At 34.5% G+C, this 23,068-nt stretch overlaps 1 protein-coding gene across 2 annotated transcripts in view; it reads right to left on the reverse strand.

The window, feature by feature from the left end:
• The window catches only part of TMEM196 (transmembrane protein 196), a 53,864-nt gene that overhangs the window by 10,677 nt on the left and 20,119 nt on the right, over nucleotides 1-23,068 (reverse strand). The window lies entirely within an intron of this gene.

The raw sequence follows: 23,068 nt of genomic DNA on the forward strand, positions 1-23,068 counted from the left end.
ATAAACCCTAATAAAAATTTATTTTTTGCAAGATTGTTACAGGTAATTGAATCCATTTAAGCACCAGGTAAAATTATTAAGTAAATAAATTTAGAGCTTTGTTTCTCTCATTTCCTTTCACTGTCTGATTCCTTTCCACTTTCTTAGGGAGAAAAGTGGTGTGATACATTCATTCATACTTAACAACGAGAAATCAGTAAGTTATACTACAGGAAAGAATCTGCACAAATCAAAAGATAATGCATCAGACAAGGAGATTATTCTCTATAGAGATACTCTTTGTACCTTTCCGATTGGTACAATGACTACTTCCTTATTCTACCAGAAAGACTGTTCTTGTGGATATGTCAGAAGAACACAAAGGGATAAAGCAATTGATAGCATGTAATTTCTTGTAGATAAAACATTGTTGACATAATTGCTTTGCAAAGGCAGTCACATCAGATTATCTACCAAGGAGAGACTATTAGATATTTTGGTGATCATAAAATGATAAATAGTTTAATTTGAATAGAGACAGTTCCATTTGAATGCAAGTTTTCACATACTTCTAACTTGAACTAAACTATATAAAATATTCATTAATTAGTAAGAAGTCCACTAAAGGACTTCAGATTTGTAAAGAAAATTTTGGGCCGGGCGCGGTGGCTCAAGCCTGTAATCCCAGCACTTTGGGAGGCCAAGACGGGCGGATCACGAGGTCAGGAGATCGAGACCATCCTGGCTAACCCGGTGAAACCCCGTCTCTACTAAAAAATACAAAAAAACTAGCCGGGCGAGGTGGCGGGCGCCTGTAGTCTCAGCTACTGGGGAGGCTGAGCCAGGAGAATGGCGTGAACCCGGGAGGCGGAGCTTGCAGTGAGTCAAGATCCGGCCACTGCACTCCAGCCTGGGCGACAGAGCGAGACTCCGTCTCAAAAAAAAAAAAAGAAAGAAAATTTTGATTTGCAAAGAGGACTGGTTTTCGTTGTTGTTTAATTATCTGAAGTCAGAACTAACAATATAGTTTATTTCACTAAATATTTGACACCTGGATAGATTTATTTCCAAATACATATGAAAATATGCTAAAGATTATCTGAGATAATATGCATGTGAGAAGTACCAAGAAAATTTGTTAAAAAGCAGTAAGTAAGGGAAGTTGTTGCAAGGAACCTTTTCCTATAAGGGAGCAAAATGATTATGCAGGCAGTGGTGCAGCAAGAAGGAATAGGGAACACAGAATATATAAGAATTTGGTATATAATTTAGATGACCTTTCATATTAATGGAAATGATTATTTTCCCAATAAATAGAACTAGAATAATGTGTTAACATTCCCTAACATACACCAAAATTAATATAAAATTGAATATTTACACAAAAATGTTTAAATGCCTTGGGAAACAACTAAGTTAAATATTGATGTAATTTTAGAGGACCGGGAAGGATTTTCTAAATGTAGCACCAAAGTAATAAACCAAAGTAGAAAGTACTTATTAATAGAAAAAAAATTAATTCTGATGGTCAAAAACATAACACTCAAAGGCAAAAAATGTTGGGATTATATTCAGAAAGTATATGATAGCTAAATAGTTAACATACTTTCGAAATAGAGCTAACAAAATATTTTTAGTATTATAAAACCATGAGAAGATAGAAACTCAGAACTTTATAAAATCTGAATACTTGCATAATTTTCAGTAGCCTTAAAAAACTATTTCAGAGTGACCATTTCTCACCACCCACTGTGTCCTAAGTGTAGATGATCATGTCCTCTTATGGACTCTTTTTGTTACTAATTTCATCTCACATTTTTCAAGGCTGTGCTCAAGAAATTCCAGTTTGGACCAATTCTGTACCTCTCAGTGCTTCAAGCTTCAGATCAAAGCTCAAGCATACTCTTCTCTTTAAGTTTCCCTGACTACCCTGTTTTCATTCTGAAAGTTCGTTTATCCAGAACTCAATCGAAAAGAATTTGAAAGCAGTGTAGTTTTATGTGCCTTGCACCTGTTTTGAAATCTATAAACACGGCCATTATTCATTTACAGTAAAGCCCAAGGGGTGGTCAGGAGCATAAGCAGAGTTCTCCATTCAACATGGAGCATGTTGGAACATCTAGGTGCCAATAAATTTCCTATTTTGTATTGTCTCACTTCAATTGGATGGAGCTAAGAAATGGGAAATCGAGGATTGGGAGAGGGAAGGGAGAGTAGTGAAGGAATCAATCAATATTTTTTCTACTTGCAGCAGAAGAATGTAAATACTCTCCAACTGTCATTTCTGTTAGAGTATCCACAAATCACATTTCCTAGAGAAAAGCTGTAACCTGAGAAAAAGTGGGCACATGTAACGGGAAGTATATGAAATTATGGGATTTATGAGGAGGATCTAAAAGATCTTGGTTGAAATTTAGCCACCACAGTTTATAGAAAAGAGAAAAAGAGGCCTCCAAAGTAGTAAATTGATATTTTATTTCGTTGGCTATCTTTATTTACCCCAAGTCATAATACTGGAAGAGATCTTAAAAGATTATTTAATTTATCCCTCAAAGCTTACATGTGGGGATGTGGGGAACTAGAGGTCCAGAGAGGTTAGTGACTTGCTAACACATACAATTTAAGACTTTATTAAGTGTCTAATTAATTTGTTTTTAATAATGTAATGGACCGGACGTGGTAGCTCATGCCTGTAATCCCAGCATGTTGGGAGGACGAAGCAGGTGGATCACAAGGTCAGGAGTCTGAGACTAGCCTGGCCAATATGGTGAAACCTCATCTCTACTAAAAATACAAAAATTAGCCAGGCGTGGTTGTGGGCGCCTGTAGTCCCACCTACTCTGGAGGCGGAGGCAGGAGAATCACTTGAACCCAGGAGGTGGAGCTTGCAGTGAGCCAAGATTGAGTCACTGCACTCCAGCCTGGGCAACAGAGCAAGACTCTGTCTCAAAAAAAAAAAAAAAAAAAGTAATGGAAGTGGTTTTTAAAGAGGGTTTTTTTGGTGTTAGTTCAGTGTAGATTATACTAGCAAATCCGACTGGAAGTGTTCAATGAATTCCTACTCACCTACAACTGCAAGACCATTGTTAATTTATATTATAACTTTTGATGTAATAAAATAATAAGAACATCAGTCAATTGTCTTACATTCTAAAATTAAATGCATCTTATTTTATAAAGGAATTTGTTATATTTCAAAGTACATTTTTTTTGTTCAACATAACTTTATCCAGGATGCAAAGCACTTACCCACGTTATGGAAATTATTAAGCAAGTAAAAAAAACAAATTAGCTAAAAAAGTAAAGCTGATAGCTGTGTACATGTGTAAAGTCTGAACAATTTTACATGAGAAAATATAATTTTATTTCTGAGAAGATGGAATGTTTAAATCCAGGGAGGGTTACTTGCATTGCTCTTACTGTGAAATAATATAAATGCTGCAATCTAATGATAAGACATCAAGTGCTACACTATAAAATAAAATTAGTTCATCCTCCAAGCGAACTTCATTTGATTCCAATTTAGATTGTATTCAATAGAAAACTAAGATTGTGACTTGTTGGATGAAATGACATGATTATGAAGACAGTATTTTACACTTTGAGTGGATTTTCTTTATGTTAAGTCCTTGGAGATTTCTGCTTTTGTTTAGGACATAGAAAGATGCAAAGATGTCATTTCCACTCTTACAGCAAGGAAATGATGATATTTTAGAGCCCATCAGAGAGCTGGTTGAGGTTCCAAGACAATGAGATAACCTCAATTCAAAGAGGGACAATCTTCTTCAAGAAAAATCTGATGCTGTGTCACCTGTTGCAGAGTAAGGGAGGAAGAGACAGTGAGCATCACACATTTGTGTGTGTTGAGGGAGGTATAAAGCCCTGCTCCTTCCGTAGACCTTCTTTTTTATGAAGCAAAAGCCTTAGGTTTCTGGCAGAAGGGAAGAAAACTTCTCATTTCCAGGGTCTATTCAAATATAGATTGTCACGGTAACTGGAGGAAAAGTAGAAGATACTTAAAAAAAAAAAAATACAGAGGGAGAGGCAGGAATTCATCTTGGGCCTAGCATCCTATGCCTATACTAAGTAGAGGACATCGACCACTGGAGAAGAGGCAAGAGCCTTCTGCCCAAGGTCAACCCCAGATATAAGGCTAAGTTTAATTGTCTCAGGGAGCAGGGTACAGAATACTGAGAAAGCCCCACACCTGAGATCAGGTGCACAGGGACTTCTAAACTAAAACTGGTCGACAACAACAAAACACCTTCTCCTTCAGCCCCACCGTCACTTCACCATGAGTTAGCAGTTGGGAGTAACAACTGATAGCAGTCTACCAATGAGGGAGAGACAACAGCATGGGAGGAGACCCTACACCCCGACCCTGTGATGAAGATGAACAGGTACTCCAGCCGAGGGTGGGGCACTCACACCAGAAAAAAAAAAATGTCCAGCACATAAGCACAAGGCAACTATAGGCCACTACTAGAGGAGTGTAAAAAGTATTTTGTACCAAAGATAATCACAGCCACAACATTTAGTTCCGTACACCAGACTGACTCCACTTCTCACACTAACAGCCTAAAAGTAGATATTAAGATAAAATACAAAATTCTGAAAAAAAAATAACTTTCAAACTTTGCACTATATATCCAGCCAAACTCTTATTTAAGCAACAGATTATAAGAACATGTTCACTTGGCCAAACGCATGGTGGTAGACTGAGTTATGGCCCTCCAAATATATCCATCTTCTAACCCCCATAATGCATGAATATTATAGGGTAAAAAAGGCTTTGTCAATGTGATTAAATTAGGTTTCCTGAGATGGGGAGATTATTACAGATTATCCAGGGATTCCTTAAATGTAATCACAAGGGTCATTAAAGAGGGAGGCAAGGTCAAAAGAAGCAGAAGACTATGTGTTGACAGAAACAAAGAGGCAGGGAGAAGAAATTTGAAGATGCTACACTGTTGGCTTTGAAGAGCGGCAAGGGGGCTATGAGGCAAAGGAGGTAGGTGACCTCTGGGTACTGGAGAGGACAAGGAAGCTGATTCTCCCTGGAGCCCCCAGAAGGAATGCAGCCCTAAAAACTAATTTTAGACTTCTGCCCCTCAGAACTGTGAGAAAATGAATTTCCGTTGTTTTAAGCCACGAAATTTGCAGAAAGTTGTTAGAGAAGCAACAGGAAACTAATATAGGCTCAAAAACATTATTCCACATAAAACTCTAGAAGAATTACCGGAAGTTGTATTCAGGACAATAAATAGAGAAAGATATGAGACAGGAAAGGAAAGAAATAACAAAAACACAAAATAAAACACAGTAAATGTTTTAAATGGAAAATACATTATTGAAAAAATTAATATCTGCTAATACCCCAGGCGATTTTGGCATAAGCTATGATGTGTTGAGCAGGAGTAAAGAAGATGTAAGTAAAATGTTCTAACATTCTTATATTACTTAACTCAATAAAGAGATCCTAACTAGATTTAGATAACAATTAAAAAGTTGAACATTAAATTTGTGCATTAAATTCTCGATCAGAAAACTAAAAATAAAGAGAATTTGTTTTAAAAACAAGATAAAATGACAACAAAGATTAAACCAATAGGTATTAGGAAAGTTAGAAAAAAATTTAAAAAGTAACACTATGCAATAAATTGGTGTAAATAATTCTAATAAAGTAAGCAATAAGACTAAATGTGAATGTTTTCAATTTTCTTAGCAAGAGGAAAAATAGAGAACAGAAAAGTACTTTGTTAGAATTTCTCCAAAATGAGTAAAACCCTTTTCTTTCTCTGCTAGTTTGTCTGTCTTCTCTGTCTCCCTCTTTCCTTTTCTTTCTCTCTTTCTCTTGCACTGGCCTAGGTACTAGTTAATGTGTTCCGTATTAGTATTCTTTTCTGTACAAGAAAGTTTATTTTGGGGAAGAGAGACTAAAAGTAAAAAAGGCAATGGTAGAATTTCCCAGTTTGAATTATGTAATGGAAAATTTCAGAACCATGATTACTGTGGAAACAGATATAACTATTAGCTGGCAGGGAGAGCAGGCAAGGTTGAAGGAGAGCAGGCAAGGCTGAACTGATAAGATTATAAACGATGACGGGCCAATCCTATTTTAACACAGCTTATTAAAAATTTTTCCCACATAATATTTAACTACTTCAGATGAAGTAATTTTCTCTGAAATTCTCTAGTTATTAGAGGAGATATACTCATTAGAAAATAGAAACAACACTACTTTTTTTTACCCACTGAACCACAAATTGAATTTAATACTTTGATAACCTTTAATGACTTATACAATTTCATAAACATTAGTTCATTTCTTTAACATGCATAGAAAAATCATCAGGAAAACACACAGACAGATGTTAAATGTTTAAAAATTGTTTAGAAAGAATCTAGTTCTGGCTAAAAGATGTATTTATCCTGTACCTGGATTAAAAGTTGAAAGATTTATTTTGAGACCACTAGTTCTTGAATATTCTTACTCTACTTCACTCACCTTTTAATTAAGTAATAACTCTGGAAGCTCTTAGAAAGGTTATTTTGTGGTTCAAAACACAAAATGCACATAGAAAGCATTTCATAGTTTTCTTGATATTGTGCTGGTGATTGTGTTTTTCTTACATCATATCCTGGCTCAACTCATAAGGATGCCTCCTCTGTTATGGGCTTCTTTTCGTTTGAGATCCCACTTTTCTAGTGGTTTCTATTATATATATATACACACTATATATATATATATATATATATATAATATGTATTATATATGTATATATAGTGTATATATATAGTAAATTATCTCTGTAAAATGAAGAAAGCTTATCAAGTTGGAAAGCCTGCCTGAAAGCAGTGGTTTTCAAATTTGGCTGCATATTAGCTTTTAAAATTCCTGACATTTTAACCAATCAAAAATTAGAATCTCCAGGGTAGGACTCATGCATCATTATTTTTAAATCTTCCCAGGTGATTCTAGTATACAGTCAAGGTATAGAGTCCATTTCCCTGGGAATCACATGCAGTGTTTTCAGCAGTGCTTTATCAATAGACCTATTCATTTTAGGGCTCTCCATTTCAGCCCTGAAATTCTCCTTAATTACTATCAGTGAGATCTCGACAAACATGAAGACTGAATAAACTGCTCTTCAAGGGAGAAACATGGAGTCAACATTCAAAACATAAGGTCAAAGAGTGAGAGTTGTTTGGTTTGTAATAGGTCTTAGACATAGAGATCATTATTTTATCATCCTTTAATTTATTTCACTCAGAGCCCTTCATCGTTGCTAATACGTATTTTTTTTCCCTAAGTCTGTAATCTCTTCTAAACTTTTTTCAAACTTTTGTTTTGTTTTAGTTAACTTGACCTAGAATTTGGCATGGTACACTATTATCTGGGTAAATCAGGTCAGTTTTTTATTGAGAATTGAGAAATAGGCAAAAGAAAGACACTTATACAAACAAACACCCCTGCAAAAAAATATTGAAGGGAAATAAACTGAAATTAAACAAGATCAAGAATAAGAAAACAAACAACTGAATTAAAATATGGGTGAAAGATCTGAACAGACAACTGACAGAGAAGATACACAGATGGCAAATAAACATATAAAAAGATAGTCAACATTGTTTGTCATTAAAAATTATAAATTTAAACAACAGTGAAATACCAAGACAAATCTGCTAGAATGGCTAAAATTAAACAAACAAATAACTGATGATATCAATTGCCTGTGATGTGAAGCAGCAGGAATTTTCATTTGCTACATATAGGAATGGAAAATGGTGTAGTCACTATGTAAAACAAGATGGCAGTTTCTTACAAAGATAAACATAGTCTTCCCATATGGCCCAACAACTTTGCTTTTAGGTATTTACCTAACTAATTTGAAATGATTTGTAAAACTAGGAACAATAAAGTTTTTTTTTCATAGATGGATGGATAAACTGTGGTATATTCATACAAGGCAATACCATTCACTGATAGAAAAAAAAAGCTAGATACCAAGACACTCAAAGGCATGGACAGAATGTAAATGCATACTGCTAAATAAAAAAGCCTGTCTGAGAAGGCTGTTCACTGTCCAATTCTGTAAACTTTTGGAAAAAGTAAATAAGAGAGACAGTAAAAAATAAGCAATTGCTAGGGTTTGAGGGAGGTAAAGGGGGTTGAAAAGGCGACACATGGGGTATATATTTAAGGAAATACAACTATTCTGTATGATATTGCAATTGTGGATACATGATACTATCCTTTTGTGAAAACACATAGAACTGTACAGCACAAAAAAACCTTAATGTCTAAAAATTTTTTTAAATTAATTTTGTTAAAAATTAAAAAGTTAGGGGGTTAGGGAATCCCAGAATAGAATGTAGAATGTAACCAAACAATATAACTATAATAAAATGTGTAAGACAATTTCAATGAAAGGGGTCAGGGAGAAAACGCTGACCTGAGATATAACTTTAGAAATAAGTGGAATATGTAAAACTGAAAAAAAGACAAAAAGGCAATGGTATATAAGCATTATACTCTATTTCACAAAGTTGTTTCCTACAGGGTTACTGGTTAACAATTTTGACACCACTATACATGTATACTGAAATTGAACAATTAAATAAATGCATAGATGGTAAAAGCCAGATTTCTTACTGTTAGACTGAGAGTTCAGAGATAAGTCAGGGGAAGAGTCTAGAATGATCCAATGGGAAGGGACTGGAGTTGTAGGTATCAGTATTAAGCAATTTTTAGTTTAATGTAGACACAGACGGTTACATATAGAACTATTTATATGGATGTCTATACACACACTGGCATATTCTCATACACATACTTCTTTGCTCTGATAACTGATAAGTTCTAGAAGGAGCAACATCCCAGTATCAATGAGCACACCTATCACCCAGATCCTGGTTTTGAATGCCTTCTCCTAAGAAAGGAACCATGCATCCTTGGAGAAATGATTGATTTTTGGACTGGGGTAGGAAATATATAAGATGAATGTAGAGCATACAAACAAACAAAACCCACATTGAGATTTGTCAAAGGGACAAAGGAGCCAACTGAAATAGCTTCCAATGACTAAAGCTGGAGCAATTCAAGCAATAAAATAAAATAGCATGGGATTATGACACAATGTGTACCATAAATATCCTTAAGGCCATGAAAATGAATGATAGACTAACGCAGTAAATGGAGAAAAGAGGAAAATCTACTGTACAGAAAAATTTCACATAACTTATGTAGATACTTTGCTCTCAAAGAAGTGGAGCATAACTTCCCACTATGTAAGTGTGAGCCACACTTAATGATTTTCTTCCAAAAAGTACCATATGGGAATACAATAAGTGTATTTGGAATGAGAGGGTGGCACCCCTTTTTGGGGTGGGCCAAGGAACTCTGCTAGCATTTTTTCAACCACAACCACTGAGGTCATTGTTTTGCCTGCCTATATCCAAGGCTGGTTTTGCATGTGGAATTGAAATGAATGCAGAATCTGGAGGGTCAGGCATTTCAGAAACAAACCCAAAAGTTCCATGGAATACAGTACTCTTTTTTCCAAGGAGAACACCACCTCAATCAGGTGACTAAGGTCAATGCCAACAGTGATAAATTGTGTTGATAGCATGCATCCTTCATTCAATGTGATGAAAATGGCAAGGATGCCCACTATTACCACTTGTGTTATACATTGGAGCAGAGCTACTAGACAATCCAAACTGGCAATAGCAATAACTTAAAAGTATTAAAATTGCAAATGTGGAAGTGAAACTATCATTATTTGTAGACAATATAATTGATATATGAAATTCCCAAGAGAATCAACTCTACATGGTAATACAGAAAGGTAGCAAGGCACAAATTAGTATTAGAAATTAGTAATATTCATATATGCAAGTGATAGAATTCCTAAAAATAAATTGTGTAATGTAAGTATAAATAAGGAGAAAACTTAAAAACATTAATGAAGAAACTATAGTAGATTTGTACAAATGAAAATATATAAAACATAATTGCTGTAGTCTGAATATTTGCGAATGGAATTAGTGACCTTATAAAGGAGACCTCAGAGAGCTTGTCTATCTTTTCAGTTACCTGAAGACACAGCTAAAAGGTGCCATCTTTGAAGCAAAGAGTGAACCCTCAACAGACACTGAATCTTCTGGCAGCCTGGGGAAAATATTTGCAACAATAAGCAAAAGACTAATTTCCCTAATGTAAATGAACTCCTAAAAACTAATAAGGAAAAGATAAACGATTCAATGGAAACATACACAAAGGATATGAACAGATACTTCCCTGAAATACAAATGACTTCTAAATATAAACATGCCCAACCTCATCAGTAATAAGAGAAATGCAACTTCAAACTAACTCAAATATGTTTTTTCATTTATCAGATTGCCAGAAATCCTTTGATTCTGTTCTGTACTATTTGATAATCTTGGCAAAGATGTAGAGAGCCAGGCATACATTGCTTAAAGATACTTGATTACTGAAAGGAATTCAGCAACAATTATTAAAATTATACAGCTGTGTTTTGTGTGTGTGTGTGTGCACATACGTATATCTCCTTTGCCTCAGCAGTCCCACAAGTGAGAAGTTATCCAACAGATTTAGCTGCAAGTGTACAAACTGATCCATGTGCCATATTATTTGTTTTAGCACTATTAGTAATAGCACAAGAAAAGCAGTCCCAAATGTCAGTCAGTAGAGAACTGGTTAAACTTAAAGGAGTTCTCTGCATCTATTAAAAATATATGAGAAAGATTACTGTTCACTGATATGGGAAGTTCTCCAACACATATAGTTAAGGGATAAAAGCAAGGTGTAAAGTTGTGTATGTAATATACTACCTTGTGTGTAGAAAGGCAAGAAATATATAATTATATACAAGTTTGCTCACACATGTTTAAAGTAATTCTGGAAAAACAAATAAGAAACAAATGATTATTTGAGTTAGAGGAGTGATGGCAACCCGATCAAGGGGACTGAACTTTTCATTGAATACTTTTGGTTTCATTTACATTTGAACCATTTTCAGGAGTTACTTATTCAAAAAGTTAAATAAGTTGACTCCTATTTGCTCAAGGCAAAATTATGATGTAAATATTAATAAAAAATAGTCCATCAAGATTCATTGTTATTCAGTTTTGTGTTCTCCATAGGTATTTAAAAAATACTAACAAAAACTCCCCAATCTGTACATACTCAGAAAGTGTATTTGGAATGAGAGGGTGGCCCCCCTTTTTGGGGTGGGCCAAGGAACTCTGCTAGCATTTTTTCAACCACAACCACTGAGGTCATTGTTTTGCCTGCCTATATCCAAGGCTGGTTTTGCAAGTGGAATTGAAATGAATTCAGAATCTGGGGGGGGGTCAGACATTCCAGAAACAAACCCAAAAGTTCCATAGAGTAGTTTATAAGAACTGAGCACACTCCTTGAAATAAATTAAGCCTATCATGGAAGACTGAGTTTGAATGTTGAGTATAGTTTTCTTCTTAAATATAATAAAGCATAAACCACTACATGTTGAAGTAGATGCAGTCTCCACCTTCAATAACTAACATATTTCATCTTTAGTTAGAAAGGATCTTGTAGTTCCACACATTCATAATAGTTGCTGAAATAAAATCTTTATTTTGTAAAGCATTTTGGTAGTCTCTTGACCCTCTAGAAAAAGAAATGGATTGAAAAAGGAGTTTTGCTCTGTGATGGGCAAGTTTATGAAGAAAAGAAATTATGGATCTAAGAAACCATTTCAAACCTCATATGAATCTCCATATCAACAATGGAATTAAATGTGTTATTTCATTTGCCATTACTGGCATTGTTAGAGTGATAGATCATCTACTTGTTATATCCACCTTTGCCATAGCCTCTCTGACAAAGCTGTGCTGTTGAAATAATATTTCTAGATGACATAATTGAACTTCAGATGAAATGAATGAATTAGTAAAGGCATTGATGAGTATATTTACAGTATCCGTGGGGAGGTACAAAAATTAGTCAATTTCATCCAATTTTAAGGCACATAACTGGGTGCAATTAATCGTCACTGAATCAAATCCAGTTAAACATTGAAAACAGTTATGATTATTCATGATAGATTAATTCTTTTCTAAATGGTAGCATTTGAAAATAACTTGGATGATGTTGACCTTTCACATGTCACAGTTATAACACTGTGTGTTTCAGAAAGTTCTTTCTCAGTCCTCAGATGCTGTTGAGATGTCAATACAAATAGACTTTTCTATATAAAAGTCACTGAAAAAGACAGTTTTGCACTGAGTGATAATTGCAAAAATATTTTTTAGAGATGAGAAGTAATTTCCCAAACTAAAAAGACTCTGTTCTTAATTGACAGAAAATGATTTGTGAAATTTACCTATAAGAATATATTCCAGTAGTTGATTCACTTTCTCTCAAACATCAGGTTTGCCTTCAGAATATACACAGAATAGCTTTTCCCTTTTGGTGAAACTAGAAGTTGGACAACGTCTTAGCACTTTCATCTGAATGCTGAGATGCTATTACCTGATATTGACTGATTCACTGTTCTGAGTGACTGTAGTTCATTCTCCTCTTTAGACCCCTCTTTAGCCTTGATGCACACACTATCCTAATATCATCTAGAAACTTGCAACCGGGAGAAATCCAGATACGTTTCATTTAGTCAAGATCAGATAACATATGAACAGTCAAAATATATTAGAAAATGTTTCAGGACATTAAAATATCAGAATACATTTTTAAATAGGGTCAATTTCTTTGTTATTTTAACCCATCAGGTACTATACTTTTCATGTCATGCCTATCTAAAGCACAATTCCTAAAGGAGAGAGGCATCTCACTTTTTGATTGAAAACAATGACTGGCCTTTGAAGTACTATAACCAAAGCTGTTGCCATCTTTTTTGTTGTCCTTTCTGAGGAAAAAAGGGTATGCTCTCTCAGGGAGAGTAGGGTGCCCTAAGAGGAACTTCCTTAAACCTCAGGGCTTACGTCACATTAATAATAATCCTGACTTTGTGACTCTGTTTGAAATCCTTTGTAAGATATCACTGAAAGTAAAGAGGCATCGCTCCATTTGACGACATATGTTTTATTCAATAATCCTATCTGAATGTGCATCTATCCGATTTCAACACTCTGGGGAATGAGGCAATGTATAAAAGCTGCCCATGCTATTTGCCTATTTCTTTTCCACAGGTAGTTTGTGAGAACTGGGTTTTGGTTGTCTCAACAACTGGACCCACTTTAGTCTGAATAATCTGAGTTACAAAGCATCCACAAGAATTTTTCAAATAATGACTTCCATAAACCATTATATTGGAATGACATGGGGACACTTATTAGAAATGCAGACTCATGTAAGAGTCCTGAAGGGAGCAGCAATTGATGTCTCATATACTCTAAGGACTCCTTAAGCTTTTATGATGGACAAGGTTCTTCTCTTTCCTAAAAGGTATGGACTCTCATACAGAACACTTCGCTCTCCATTCCCAGGTGTTAAGACAGTTGTCAGAAGCACTTTGTGAGGAGTCAGTGTCTTGTTCATACTTATCTCCATTAGCTATGGGGAGAGGAGGTTACTGTTGCTTTCTCTAGATCCTGTTGGAAACCTTTTATGCCTTTGCATGGGAAGTTTTGTGTAGTTTGTCTTTGAGAGGCTCATTTCCCCCATCAAAGAACTGGTGGTATATTTGGGCTTTTAAGTTCTTTTAAGCTTTGTTTGTTTTTCTGTTTCTCATGATGAGGGATCATTTCTGGGGATCAGACTACCTGGATTGAGGGGAAGGTGGAGCTATCATCCCAGATAGAGCGCCTAAGGAATGAGAGAGTGGCCTCTTCAAGAGGTACTAACAAAAGTAGTTGTCTTACCCAACTTTTTCTGTCTCTCTTTCTCTGTCTGTTTCACTCTGTCTTTTCAGAACGTCTAGAGCAGTTGATTTGAGGCCTTTGAAATAAACACAGGGAAGAATTTCACTCTTCACTCTGTGAGTCAGTATTGTAGTTTATATGACTTAGCCATACTCTCTCTGTTTGTATCAATTTTATAATAAATATTTTGGATCAGGTATAAAAGTATGACTTTTCTTCCTGAATACATTTATGCCAGAGGTCGTCAGTATATATAATTGGACTCTGAAAACGAAGGGGTTGGAAATAGTAAACTAGAATGAACTGTTTCCAAACTCTATGGGAAATCAATGAGTTAAAGAGCACTATTTATAACTCACTTGAAATTTCCTGAGGGAGAAGTATCTCATCTCTCCACATACCTAGTTTGTTAACTTCAAAATGGTTTTAAAGGACAGCAAACATGAATTACGTCTTTCCAGTACCTGGTTCGATTTGATTTGCCACAGAGCCCTAAAATCTTGACAAGGAAAATAGGGAGACTTTTAAATCAAATCTCAAAAGGAAATATTGGAGAATTGTATAATTGAAAAGTAATTATACATTTCTCATTGTCTCAAAAAATCTAAAATAAGATCTTACAAGAACATGAATCAGAATCTTGTCTGATCCAAATCAGATAGAAGATTCCAGTAAATGAATCCAGAGGGTGAGGTTTTTAAGGACTAGACTGTGGAAGAAATCATTGTAAAAGAAGTACAATAATGGTCTAGGTGATTTATAAACTTAAGCTAATAAAAGACCCAGGGAAGATGCTGAGTTTCTGAATTATTTAAGAATAGTTATGAATGGTGGTTTCTAAGTCTCGTTGATTTGTGTTATTAATGTAACAGCTTTCAGCTTTCTCTGGGTAAACAGGACCATCATAAAATAATTTTAACTCTTTTTCTAGCCTTTCACTGATTCATTTATTCATTACTCAGCAATTTTCTTAGGCCTGTGCAGTTGCATAGAAGATTTAACACTTGTATGTCTTTATAGTATTATAAGATGATGCTACAGAGAATCAGAAATAACTTATTCTCTCAACAGAGCCAGACAATAGGTGCTAGCTCTTAAGGAAACAAAAAGATTAAGCCTGACGGATTTTCTATTTCCTGGAGTAACAGTGTGTTTTTACTGAAATACCCACAAAGGTTGCAGCAAGAAATAATAGTGTAGCAAAAAGAAATCATTTGGGAACATAAAAAACATGTGGATTTTGGGCTTTGGAGAAAATATTAAACACGGTATTCTCTATCAATATCCCTTAGAGGTACAATTCTTAGCCTTACTAAAAAAAAAAAAATTATAAGATGTCTTAGCAGATGAAACTTTACCCTCATCATCCAGTTCCTTTACTTTGCTGTTAAATCAAGAATGACCCCAAACGGAAACATTTCTGAGGTATTCTTTTGGAATAAATTCTCAAATTTCAATAGTTTACTTTTTTCAAAAGTTTGTAACACTTACTATCTGAGTTCTCCCAATATTTCTGGGAATACTGAAAAGAACATTCTTTAAGTGTTTTTATTATGTGTGTAGAGAAATAAAGGTGCAAAAAAAAAAAAACAGAAAAAAACTAACAACAACAAAACATAGCAAATCAGTGGCAGAATTTTAATGAGAATTAAAGCTTGGGATTTCCTAATTATTCCTTTTGCGCCCTATACAGTCATCTCTCCATATATGCAGGAGATTGGTTTTGGGACCACCATAGATCCTCAAACCTGATGATGCACAAGTCGCTTATGTATCAAGGCACACTATTTGCATATAATCTTCCCACGTGCTTCTATATACTTTAAATTTCTCTAAATTACTTTTAATGCAAAGACAATATAAATGCTACTATGTAAATAGTTGCATACCATATTGTTTTTCTATGTGTATTATTTTTATTGTTGTACTCATATTTTTATCATTTTTCCCAGATTTTAAAAAAATCTTCAGTTCGTTGAATTGGTGGATGCAGAACCTGCGCATAGGGAGGGCCAACTATTCTTGGTTTCACATTAGCACTAAGTATATTGGAAACACCTTGTCACAAAATACTCTCTAAAAGATCAATTATAAATTGTTCCCAGTGAAAAGATATTGAGGAAAATCTGTCTGGAGGGTAGGGTTGCTAATGAGTATGCCTATCCCCTTAGTTTTCACCTTTCCCTTAAAGAATCCCTTAAGATTCTTTTTTTCCCAATCACTATCACACTTAGACTTCCCACTGTATCTCTTGCCCAGCTGGGAATAAAGTCTAACACAGCTAGAATAAATTTATTTCCATTTATCTATTAATACAGCTAAAATAAGTTGATATTTTCAAAGAGACATGGCTAGAAAATAAAGAAGTACTAAAGGAAAATGAAAGGATTTGTCTTCTTCCTGTTGCATAACTCATTGAACATGCCGGCCCTGTTCCATCCCACATCCTGTTGGAAGGATCCAGTGACCCAGTACTGGGGATGCTGAGAGGACATCAAACCTTAGGAGACAAAGGGCCAGAGGCCACTTCCGTGGTCATCTGCTCCCAATTGAAAGTATCCATTGGCATATTCTATGGGTTATTTTAATAAAAATGATGGTATTTTTACATTTTGTTCTGATTTATATCCAGATTTGAAAAAACCAAGTAACTCAGAGGACCTTATTTTATTTATTTTAAAGTGCTAAGGTCATAAAAATACATGATTGCTGAAAGGTGTGATACACAGAAGGACTACATTTTGTGCTGCAGGATATGACAATTCATAGGTTGAAGCTAATACTACTAAAAGTTCTGTTCTTTGACCTACCTGGGAAATTGAGGTAGTCTAAAATGTTACCTATTATTTCTGAATCGAAATGCTAGCTCCAAGAACAATGGAGAGGAGTTATATAGAGGAAGATTTTAACCGATTATCAGTAAATAATTTCTAATCAATAGATCTATCCACAAAGTAGCTTAAGCTTCCTGATAACATAAATGAGGTCCTTTTAATGGGAAATGTTTAGGTAGTAGGTAAATGAGTACCACGTGGGAGTACAGAGGATAAGGTTGGTGCAAATGTGGCAAGAAGTTGAAGTAGAATCCTATGAAATATACTGACTCTTTTTTTAATAGTAATTTACCACACGGCTAGATGCTCAATTTTCAAAGATATGTAGATGCTCAATTTTCGAAGAATTAGAGTTCAGTGACATATATGTGGTACTGTGTAATTCATCTCCCATAAAACAAGCCATTTTAGGTTGTTTCAGTGTCCTGGGATATATATAGTTGTGAATATAAATTACTCAAGTCATAAATATAATGCATGAATTGGTTAATTAAGGCTACTGAATCTAGAATTCCTTACTATAACCAAATAAACGACCACACTATTTTTACTTTTCTTTTGATTTAAAGATAATAGTAGATGACTTTTGGTTTGTATTGTATAAAATTATAATTGACATCCACATACAAATTTTATATTTTGGGCCACCTTCCAAAATAATTAATTGATTTGTATTTTTTATAGCACTGAATGAGTTAAACAAGGTTCAAGGGGGCTTAATTGCCTTGCTCAGAACCTCAGCAGGAAGGAATTATTATTACTGCCTGATCTAGATATAGAATGTATGATATTTCTTCATTTTTGTCTTCTCACTGTAGTTCTTTCTTTGGAATTAGGGAAATCATAGAAAATCCCTGTTATGGTTGTGGCGATTTTTACTCTCTTAGGTTAAACCTCTTTACAGTTGAGTTGATTCTATATCATAATTTTAATGAACCAAATATGTATTTAGGTTTAGGGAAGAGGAACACAATTTATAGTTATCATAATAAAAAGGAATGGAATAATATTTATCAAGCACTTGCTAGATAACAGCCTCTAGGCATTTTGCACACATCATCTAAATTAACCTCTACATTTCAGCTGAGAAAACTGATCCTCAGATACATTTTTTTCATATCATAAAGCAGGAAAGTGGCAGAGTTGGTGTTTGAACATCAGTCTTTTTAACTCTAGAGGCTAACCTAATTTAGAATTTTTCAATTATGATTTTACCTGAACTCTCTCAGTATTTGTTATGTTTTCTTTTATTTTCCTCTATTAGAACTAAACTTCGGTTTTTTCTCTTGACAGAAAAACATTTAGTTAGTGTGCTAATAGAAACCAAAGACAGCTGGTTATTTAATGAAGATCAGATCTTGGGTGATTGTGATGCAATGGGATAGGATGGAGTACATTTGGATCCACAGTGTGGTGAGGGAACTTTTCTCCCTAAAGGTTATGGGATTCTAGTCTCTGAAGAATTATTTTCTTACCACTTGGTGGCAGTAGCTCCCAAATAATTAACAACTAAACTATTGATCTTTACCTCTAACTGGGGAGTGATTTGTAAAACGGATTACTTCTTTCAATTAATTGTTTTTTCCATGTAATACATGTATTTCCACTGGTTTCTCCCACGCATATTTATTTATTATGATTATGATTTTCTGGGGCATTGCTTACAATGCTCTCCTGCATCTCCTAGGTTAAAATTCTTGCATTTTCCTTTATAACAGAGTTTATACATAATGACAATATAAAAGTTTCCTTCATTCAACCTTATAAATTTAGAGATATTCACTGTGACTGTCCAAAAAAAAAGGGTAATGACAGAACTTAGAAAGAATGAGAGCTTATGAAACCAGAATTAGAAGAGACCTTATAATAATAGAGCATTAACTTATTACTATGCATTTACAATAATCGAGGAACTTTAAGTATGTTGTCCCCATACACACAACCAGTCCATTTTATAGAACAAGAAACAGGCTCAGAGAAATTTAAGTGATTTTGTCCACTTAAACGCAGTGTATACAGCTCATAAATGGCAGAAACAGGACACAAATCCAGAGTCATCTGATATAAACATATGCACCCTCCTTTGTGTCATGCTCTCTCTGATGATGGTAGTACTACGCCTAAGGGAAGACATGTACAGAAAGACCTCAGAAGGGAATATCAAAATTCTAAGAATGTTCAACTCTTCAATGTGAAGACAAGTAAAAGAAATGAGTTGATAGTGATCAAGATACATTTTGCTTAGCTAAAAGGCAAGTGGAAATTTGTAGTGGTCTACTAGAATGAGATAAAGCAGAAAGTATTTTTTAGGAGGTAGAGATAATATTTGCCTTAAATAATTATATGAAATTGAAAGCAGGAGACTAGACTAAAAAATTACTAAAATTTATTTCTTAAAATCATGTCTTCTTAGAATATGTTAGGTCACAATAAAATGTTTATATGACTATTTTCAATTTAATAAAATATCGGAATATAAAATTTTATGCACATTTTGTTCCTAAACTAGAAAATTATTATGAATCAATGTAAATAGTGATTATCTCTTACTGGTAGGATTATTGGCAATTTTAATGCCATTTTGCTATTTTGTATTTTTCCAATTCTCTACAGTAAACTTGTAAAAAAAAATAGGATATAAGTATAATATTTCCAGAAATTTGTCCTGATAACTTTATTTAGGCCATTGGTCTATGGGTTTTACATTTATAGGAGTTAATATATGAACAAGATAAAAATAAACCAAGAGATGCCACCTTTCTTAGAAGTGGAGGAAGACCTACTTATAACACGTGATATGGAAAGAGCCAATGAAAATATTTCCCTCACTTGGCTTAAAATCCTACTATGTGAATTATTCATTTGAATTAAGTCACAGATTCCCCAAAAGGCAACCATTTAATACACAACCTATAAAGTGGTTGGGATTTGCACTCACAAAATTAGTATCCAAGTGAGAAAACACCTTCATCTTGCTTTGTGTGCATATCAGAAACCCTTGGTAATAACTCAGAGCAATGCTAAATGTCCTGGAAAGTTCTGTTTTTTGTTCTTTTTTGTTTTTTTTTAATAAATTTTATGTGTATATTTAAATGTATACAACATGATGTTATGGGATACATATAGATAATAAAATGGTTACCATAGTGAAACAAATGAACCTATCCATCATCTCTTTCAATGCTAGAAAAGAACAAGGCTTTTTGTAAGTTAGCCTTGTTTTCATCAACAACTCCTCCAGATTTTTCTCATCTATTTTTGTTCTCTCCTTTATTTCCCTTACTCACAATTCCTACCTCCAAATACAAAACAGTCACAAACAATTCTCCTACATATTGAGGCTAAGCTCAGCCTGCTGCAGTGGAAATTAGAGTGTCAGTGAGTTATGCAATCATAACTTGCCTGGCATAACTATACTACTCACATTCCTTGCTTGACAAGTTTTCACAGTTTAGGATCAATCTCTTCCATCAACAAGGGCAGCCTTTTTCATCCTAAATGACTTTGATTGTTAGAAAGTTCTTTCTTTCGTTACACCTGAAGATTTTATCCCCAGCATGTCTACCAATTGTCTACACATTAAGACAAGAGCACCACCATTAACCCTGGATCTTCCCCTAGGAAAAACATGCCCTGGCTTCTCAGCCATTTTCATGATCACTCTCTCCTAAACGTTCTGTTGTCTTTCTCTCTCTTTAAGAGTCAGCAAACCTTCCCATTACTCTAAAAGAGTAGATAAGATGTTAAATGTTCTTGTCACACACACACACAGATAAGTATGCAAAGTGATGGATATCTTACTTAGTTTGATTTAATCACACCACAATGTAAGCATATATCAAAACTACCAAAACATCACATTGTAGCCATAAATATATGCAATTATTATTTGACAGTTAAAAATGCAGCTACAATGGAAATGAATAAATTGGAAGATCTTTTTCTGTTAGCCAGAAGAGGATTCTTTTCTGCAAATTTCCAAGTAGTTGAGATCTTTAATCATCATTATGTCCTTACAGATATTTGTATCTCACAAGAACTTCTTAACACATGTCAGCCTTAAGCTGGTGAAAAGTTGCTCTGGGGTTGTAAATACTTTTAAGCAGTGGTCCTCTGGTGCTCTTTACCGAGACCAGGACATTATCTGCTCCCAAATAGGACAACAGAGATTAAAATATATGAGGTCTACAATGCTTAGCAGTCTATAAACAAGTACCATTCATTATGCAATTTATTTCCTTTGCAGGCAGTTCTATCCTTTTACAGAACTCAATAAAAATAACATCATTCCTTCAGAAATAGAGTGAATTTTGCACAATCTACACCAAAAATATACTTTTAGAATATCTGAAAAAGAACGATCATATATTATGTCTTTTAAAATATTTGTTTTAAAGGTTGTAATTACCCAATGCTATTTCCTTGAAAAGTGTTTTGTTTCCAAAGGTATCTGTAAAGGAGTAACTGTAATATGTGGACCAAGTTAAGAGGAATGGTTAAAAATGTAATGCATTCAACGTTTTTCCCTCATTTCTGAGGAAAGAATAGAAAGACTCTCTGATTAGAAAAAAAAGGATGTCATGATCATTTTTATTTTACCTATTTCCTGTTAGAGCAGAAATAGGAAGATGCAGAATGGCATTGTTTTTCTGCTAAACCATATGAAGAAGAAATACAAATATTGGAAGAGAAAATGATTCATTCCCCTTGACAAGATAGATAGCATGATGATTCTGCATCTGCTAACAGAATGCGACTATACAGGGGAGAAAGTTATCTGCAATGGCTTTTCATGTTGAGCTGCTAGTTTCTTAAGCACTAGTGGAACCGTATTTATGCTCTAGGACATTTTTCACTCTGGGAAAGGTTAATTGACAGGTGCTGTCTACGAAGGTCTGGAATATAAAACCAGCACTGCTGTTTAAAACCAAAGCTTAAAAGAAACCAACGAAGTATGACACAATGGTTAAGAGTACAGACTCTGGTGTCAGACAGACATGTGCTGTAAATTTGGCTGTGTCACACACAAGTGGGACTTATAGCAGCTAATTAAAGTCTCTAACTCTCAATTTTCCCATTGGTAAAATGGATGTACTCCTGCAAGTATGCTGATACTTATCTAAAAGTGCTGTTAAAAATATTAATGTGATAATGCTTATGATATTTTTGGTATATTTCTAATGTCCAATAAACTATAAATAAATGGAGCTGTTAATAATAATTATTAAAATTTTATAATTTTTAAGCATCTGATGGGTACAGACCAGTGTCAGAATTCCTAACAGAATTATGAAGAATATTTTGTACTTTTATTTTTCTTATTTACGGAATCTTCCCTTGTACCAAAACTGTGTGTATGTTTGCTTCAGAAAACATACATGTTTCCTCATCCATGGAGGCAGATTTTCCTACATCACACCAATATATATATTCAGGGATTTGAGTACCATTATTCTCTGCAACCTCTGGCCCAGTACACTAAGCTACGATTAACAAGATTTCAAGGATTGTAAGTGGACTGTCTTCTGGAAAATAATTGTGTATTAATTTCTCTTTAATCCAAGGGAAGTCTTTGAAATGCTACCAATCATAATTGTCTCTGAATGTCATGTTGTAAAGCAAAACGTTTTGTTCAGATTGGGCTGATGCTCCAAGAAACTAAAGAATAACACAAAATGTTGGTCATCATAAAAGCTTATGTCTAGTTTTAGCTCAGCCTACAATCATTTTGCAATTCAATGTGCACATAGCCAGATGCACAGTAGTTAATGAAAGAGATCTAGACTTACATTGTCAGCTTCAAACTCAAAACATGAATCTCAATTCTGTTTCCACTCACCACTTTTCCTATGTCTATTACTCTTACTACTGTTCTCTCAAAACTCAAAGACCCTATTGATTCCCCTCTCTTCCTATGTCATTTTCATCAGATTAAATTACTATGTGCCATTACTTTTATATCCATAGTGAACTTCTTCTTTTATTCAAGGCCTCACCAGCTCTTAACTGGATTATTTAAGGACTTTTGAGCAAGTCCCCCTGCCTTTAGTTTCTCTAATATCACTCACTCTAAGTTCATTCCTAGCATAATTTTTAGCGCCTTATTAGTGCCTTATTTTTTCGTTCAATTTTTTAAAATTTAACTTTATGTATTTATTATTATTATTATTATTATTATTATTAAGACAGAGTCTCACTCTGTCACCCAGGCTGAAGTGCAGTGGCCCGATCTTGGCTCACTGCAACCTCCACCTCCCAGATTCAAGCGATTCTCCTGCCTCAGCCTCCCGAGTACCTGGGACTCCAGGCGCACACCACTACACCTGGCTAATTTTTGTATTTTGAGTAGAGACGGGGTTTCACCGTG

This window comes from Colobus angolensis, unplaced genomic scaffold (genome assembly GCF_000951035.1).
Source record: "Colobus angolensis palliatus isolate OR3802 unplaced genomic scaffold, Cang.pa_1.0 Scaffold229, whole genome shotgun sequence".
Taxonomy (NCBI): domain Eukaryota; kingdom Metazoa; phylum Chordata; class Mammalia; order Primates; family Cercopithecidae; genus Colobus; species Colobus angolensis.